Source organism: Peromyscus maniculatus, chromosome 19 (assembly GCF_049852395.1).
Source record: "Peromyscus maniculatus bairdii isolate BWxNUB_F1_BW_parent chromosome 19, HU_Pman_BW_mat_3.1, whole genome shotgun sequence".
Taxonomy (NCBI): Eukaryota; Metazoa; Chordata; class Mammalia; order Rodentia; family Cricetidae; genus Peromyscus; species Peromyscus maniculatus.
This window is the reverse complement of record NC_134870.1, coordinates 12770897-12776896: the sequence shown is the minus strand read 5'-3', so window position 1 is coordinate 12776896 and position 6000 is coordinate 12770897.

Sequence of the window (6000 nt, the reverse complement as noted above, 5' to 3'; positions counted from 1 at the left end):
TAAATAATATTAGCCTCTGTGTGTTTACTTGGGACCAAGAGGCTGTGGGACATGGGTGGGAGAGATTCGTTCCAACCACAGGGCCGGGCAGGACCAGAGAAACTTCTGGCTACATAGGACCATGTCTGCGTCCATGGACCTACCACAGCTGGGTTCTGTATTGATGTCTGTGGCCCATTAGGCCACCAAACACCACATGGATGCCTGGGGCCTGGGCTGCAGCCTGTGGCCAGGTAGGCATCTGAGGGTCATGCTGCTGCCAGAGCTATGCTATCCAGATTGGCCTGTACTTTCACCCGGGGCCATGGTGTCATCTAAGGCAAGGCTACTGCTGAGAGCCATGTCTGGGTCTTTCATCCCAAGGCAGCCAGGGGCTGAGCTGATGTCCATGGCTCCTGTTACCACTGAGTGCCATGCAGATGGAATGATCAGAGCCTGGTCAGCCTTCTGAGACTACCTTAGTGTCCAAGGGCCATGCTGCTACAGGGGCCGTACTGATCTGGGTGGCCTGTTCTGTCATTTGGGGCCATGGAGACATCCAGGCCCAGGTCACTGCCTAGAGCCATATCTGAGTGAGTAGTTTTGCAGCGGCTGGGGTCTGGAGTGATGTTCATGGCTGGTATTAGCACAGGGGGTCTGAGGAACCACATGTGTGTAAATCTGAGAGTCGTGCTTAGCCAGCCCTGCCTTTTGCTGGCCCCGGGATAAATGGCTCTGCCCCTCACTGCACACTTCCAGCAGGAGAGCTGACCCTGCCTCTCAGGGGAGAGCTGCCCACCCCCATGCACTTGAGAAAAATGGCTCCACCTCTCATCATGGCTGTGCAACTCACCAGGGCAACACACTAGAGCTGAACCTATTGTCGGGGACACAAGTGAGCTGATTCCGAGGGCTTGAGAGCAGGACAGCTGACACCATCCCTCCATCTGTCATGTGGTGGCATGGGTGGGAGAAACATATTCCCCCCCCTGCCCAGCTCACCCATTGTCACCTGCAGCAGGTCACAGAGCTGGCCCCAGGGTCATGAAAGTGGGAGAATTAGCTCTGCCCCTCACTGCTGCTACACACAAGAGAGCGGGCTCTGCACCCCAGCTCGGCAGCATACTAGAGCTGACCCTTTTGTCAGGGACACAGGTGAGCCAGCCCTGGGGACATGATGGTAGCAGAGCTAACCATGCCCCAGTCTGCCATGTTGTGACATGGGTGAGGGAAAAATGCATTCCTCCCTCTGCCCACTGCTGCCTGCAGCAGGCAAGAGAGCTGGCCCCAGGGCCATGAGAGTAAGAGGGCTTGCCCAGTCCCTCACTAGCTGCAGCACACAGGAGAGCAGACCCTGCACCCTGTCTGTACAGCACACTAGAGATGACCCTGACCTTATTGTGGAGAGGGAATGTGCAGGGAAGCCCAGCTGTCCAGCTCTCCAGAGCAGGAGAGCTGACCTCCCCCTTCTCCCCATACCCACTACAGTAGTCAGGAGAGGGGGCCTTGCACCTCACCTGGACAAAGCAGTAAAACAGTGAATGGGCCAGATCTGGGGACTTGAAAACAGGAGAACTGGCCCCGCTCCTTGTAACAGGCCTCACTGGGTGATCTAGCCAAGGCAGTGCTGGAGAGCTCACCCTGTGAGGGACTATGAGGGCAAGCTGGCAGGTGGACCAACCCAGCTACCACCCAGGCCCAAAACGAGGGCTATGAGTTGGTCCACTCCGACACACACCCCATCTATGAACATTTGGAGCATGGGAAAGGGACAAACCTACAGATCCAAAACTGCAGGATCTCCACAACACTGGACAACAACAGGATATCCAAGAGGAGCCCCAGGGAGAGCCCATTATCAGTGGTACAGCTGAAGCCAGAGGCCTGGAGCCAGACCAGTGACTCACAGCAATGAATACTTACAAGTAAAGGTGAATGGACAAAAAGGTAAACTGTGTGACTCAATGGCCACACTACAGCTTCCACCATGAGATTCTTTTTTTAAATTTTTATTATTTTTTTGTTCATTTTTGGTTTTTCTTTTAAATTTTGGTTTTTTTGGGGGGGCGGTGGGGAGGTTGCAGGGCAGAGGGCATAATGAGATGAACTGCATGATCTGAAATCCACAGAGAATCAATAAATATTGAGAAAAAATAATTTAAAAATGGTTAAAACTGTTTTAAATAATAAAAACAGAAGAAAGAAGAAAAAAATCCTAATCAACACAAGGAGCAAAGGCCCTGGTTTGGAGGTCAAGGGTTCTTCCTCTGGCCCTGAATTTGCAAGGCCTTCTGAATTTGAGTCTCTTCTGTGAGATAGTCCTATATTCTGTGCATCCTGGGGTCAGAGCTGGCAGTGTTACTCCAAGGAATATCCCAATGCCATTCTCTTGAAATTTAAAATGAAGTATCTGTTCTCAAAATTTCCTACTAATAGGTAATACTGATTTAACAATCCATTAAAGGCATGGATTTCAAAGTCAAACTATCTACCAAGTGTTTAATGGCTATGTATCTTTAGCAATTTAATTTCTGTGCATCTTTAGTTCATCCATTTTAGGAATACTACTACTAATAGCAACATTTTCCCCATAGGGCTGCTGCATTAATGCATCAATACATACAGAGAGCTTAACTTGGTGCCTAGTCAGTACTCATTACGTGCTAGCAATTTTGATGTCCATTCCTTATATGCTACTATTTTTAATGTAAAACACAAAAAATTCTGATAGTTTGATCATATATCAGCCCAAAGTTCAGGTTTCTATAATTTTATTTGTAAAATGATGAATATAATACAAAGGGCATTAAAACTATTTTCCCTAAAAAATAAAATAGAGCCTGCATTGTAGGAATAATCCTCAGAAATTTCTGTGTCTGGTAGAATATGTAGTTAAAAGTGTAAAAAATTTATGCAAAGAAAAGTATCTATAGGAAGAGAACAAGATTCTTTTTATTTTTGAGATTGTATTTTAATTACAATATTTTCCCCTTCCCTTTCCTCTCACCAAGCTCTCCTATATAGCCCTCCTTGCTCTCTTTTAAATTCATAGCCTTTTTCTTAAATCAATTATTATTTCATTTGTATGCATATTTTTGTACACACACACACACACACACACACACACACACACACACACACACATCCCTACATATAACCTGTTGCATCCACAAAATGCTTCCTGTATGTGTATTTTCAGCAGGGACCATTTGACCCTGGACAATGAATTGCTGTGCTCTTCCCTGGGGAGGACCACACCTCCGGCTTCCAGCTATACACAGCTGCCTGTATAGTCAGAGTCTTGATCAGTCCAGGTATTTCTGAAGTGAAGCTTTTGTAAAGAAAAGTTTGCACAAAAGCATCTTTCCTCCATCAAGAGATCAATAAAAGGGAGAGGATGAGAAGGAAAAGGAGGGGGAGGTGATGGGGATGGGTGAAGAAAAGAGAGAAGAGCACAAAGGAAAGCTGGAAGAGGAGAGGAAGGGGGCGTCTCACTGACCCAGAACTTCACCAAGTATGCTGGATTAGCTGGCCCTCCAGCTTCCAGAGATCTCTCTTTGCCTCTGCAGCACTGGGATTACCATGGCACTCCCGTGTTGGCCCTTCTGGGGATCTGAGATCTTCATACTTGCAAGGCAAGAGCTTTACTGACTAACCCAACTCCTTCCCTCCACACACTCCGTCCTGTCTTCCTGATGCTTGGCCAGTCTGCAATAAAAGAAACCATCCGGCATATAGCACTCTACCTTGAAGATAATTTTCAAAGTTTCTTTCTTTTTCTTTTTCTTTTTTTTTAACGTTGACTGTTTCTTTTCAAGATACCAACTGATTTCTCCACAGAGAAATCTTTGATAAAGATTTTTATATAAAAATGTGTAGTACTAAAAGCAAGCAAAAATAATGTTGAGTCTACAGGGTAAAAGAAGAAACGGTATGAAATAACTTAGTGGCTCCCCTTAGAAGCTCTCTTGGGGAACTCTCCCCAGTCCTTTCAATTTATTTTGAGATTTGGAATGATAGGCAGGTTTTTACATTACAATATTTACATTTTATGCCTAGTTGGAAACACACAATCATTGCAAGTTCTGTGTGGTGAGAACACTCAGAAGTTTCTCTTTCCTCATGATTGAGGTGGCCCCACTTTCTTAGGTCAGGAAGAAGAAATGGATACCAGACACCAAAAAATTAAGCAAAATATTATTAGAGCCTTGATCCTGCACACCTCTGAATCTGTGTTCCTTGATTATTGAAGGATGAGAAGTCTGTATACCTGCTTCCCTGAAGTGAGACTGACTTGGAATTGGAGATGTGTATTTGGGTCATGAGTGAAGTCTATTTTCAAACCAGAAGCTTGTGATAAAGATGAAAAATATAACAAACTGTGTGTAACTTTCAAGGATCCATGATATTCTTTGAAAGTAGCCAATATTCTGATCCTTATGAGGAGTGTCCACTGACCTACTTAGAAAAAGCCCAAAGGGGGATTCTTAGACATTCCATTATGCTTGGGGAAGCTTACTTTGAACCACCCAGAAATGGTTTCCCTCAAACTTACATGAGGGTTGAAGAGCTGGCTCAGCAGTTAGAGTGCTCACTCTGTAAATGAGGGCCTGAGTCTAGTTCCTCAGCACCCATGTAAATGCTTAGGCATCTGCACGCACATGCACATGCATACTCATATGACCCCACACATGCAAAACAGCATACACATACGTACATACCACCCACATATGTGCTTCTCTCATATATGTGTGCCTTTGTGTGTGAGGGAGAGCTCTGTGATGTGGAGATAGTAAGTGGTCATTTCTGCTTACAATAGTACCATAGAGATGAATTGTCCCATGAAGGCACACAATGCACATCAAATAGGCCCTCCGCACTGAGAGTGCAGATGCAGGTAGCAGCTTCATCCACGCTGAATCCCAGCCAATCCCACGACATCTCCTGATTTGTTGCGTACCTCCTAGGACTGATCAGTTCCTTCCAGGATTTAATAGTTACCTTTAACATCAGTTTTTCTTATGAACGGGCACCATGATGGGTATCACTTAACATAGTTACAAAACTTCATTTGAAATGAAAGTGGCAAAATAGCCACTTTAGTGGGTCACTCTACTGACCAGTGAGCACCAGTGGCATTTAACTCCGTGAGTGACTCGGAGAAAAGTGTTTTGAGGGTCTAACAGTCATTACTCACCTTAAATTTCTGTGTTAGCTATGACATTTGATGACTCCAACTTTTCATTTTTCTTATCACTCTGGATAACTGTGTGCTTGGCAGCTGAGATCTTAGATCTAACTGATTTAGGGCAAAAATACTCCAATTACTTTTATGGACTAGGATTTCTATCCAGTTGTCTCACACAGAAGAAAGCTCATAAATCACTGTATCAGTCACTTTCCTAGTGAGGTTACTTCTAATTTATTCTTTTAGATTTATTTATACTTTAAGTGTATGACTGTTTGGCATGCATACATGCCTGTGTACAGTATCAGTGCAGTGCCTGGAGGTAGCAGAGATGGTGTCAGAGCCCCTGGTTCTAAGTTATACATGGTTCTAAGCTGTTGGGTGTGCTGGTAATTAACCTGGGTCCTCTGTAGAACAAGGGATATTCTGAGACACTGAGAAATCTCTCTAGCCCTGAGAGTATGTTTCTAAAAGTCTTAATTACATTTGATTATACCAAGATAGGCAGGTTAGAACTAAGGAACTACGAGACCCACATAAAGGCCATGATGGACACAAATAAATAATTTATATCATCAGAAAGATTGTTACTCAAATCAGACCCTATTAATAATTAAAAGGAATTTTTATACAAAACTGTATATCCATATCCACCTTATGAAAATGAATAAACTAAAACATATAAAACATTCAAGTCATTTTACATAAATACCAACCTAAGAAATGATAGTTCATTTTTTTCCTAAGGAATTTTTTAAATTAGGGTGCATGCGCCTGTGTGTGCGTGTATGTGTGTGTGTGTGTGTGTGTGTGTGTATGCACCCTCAGGGACC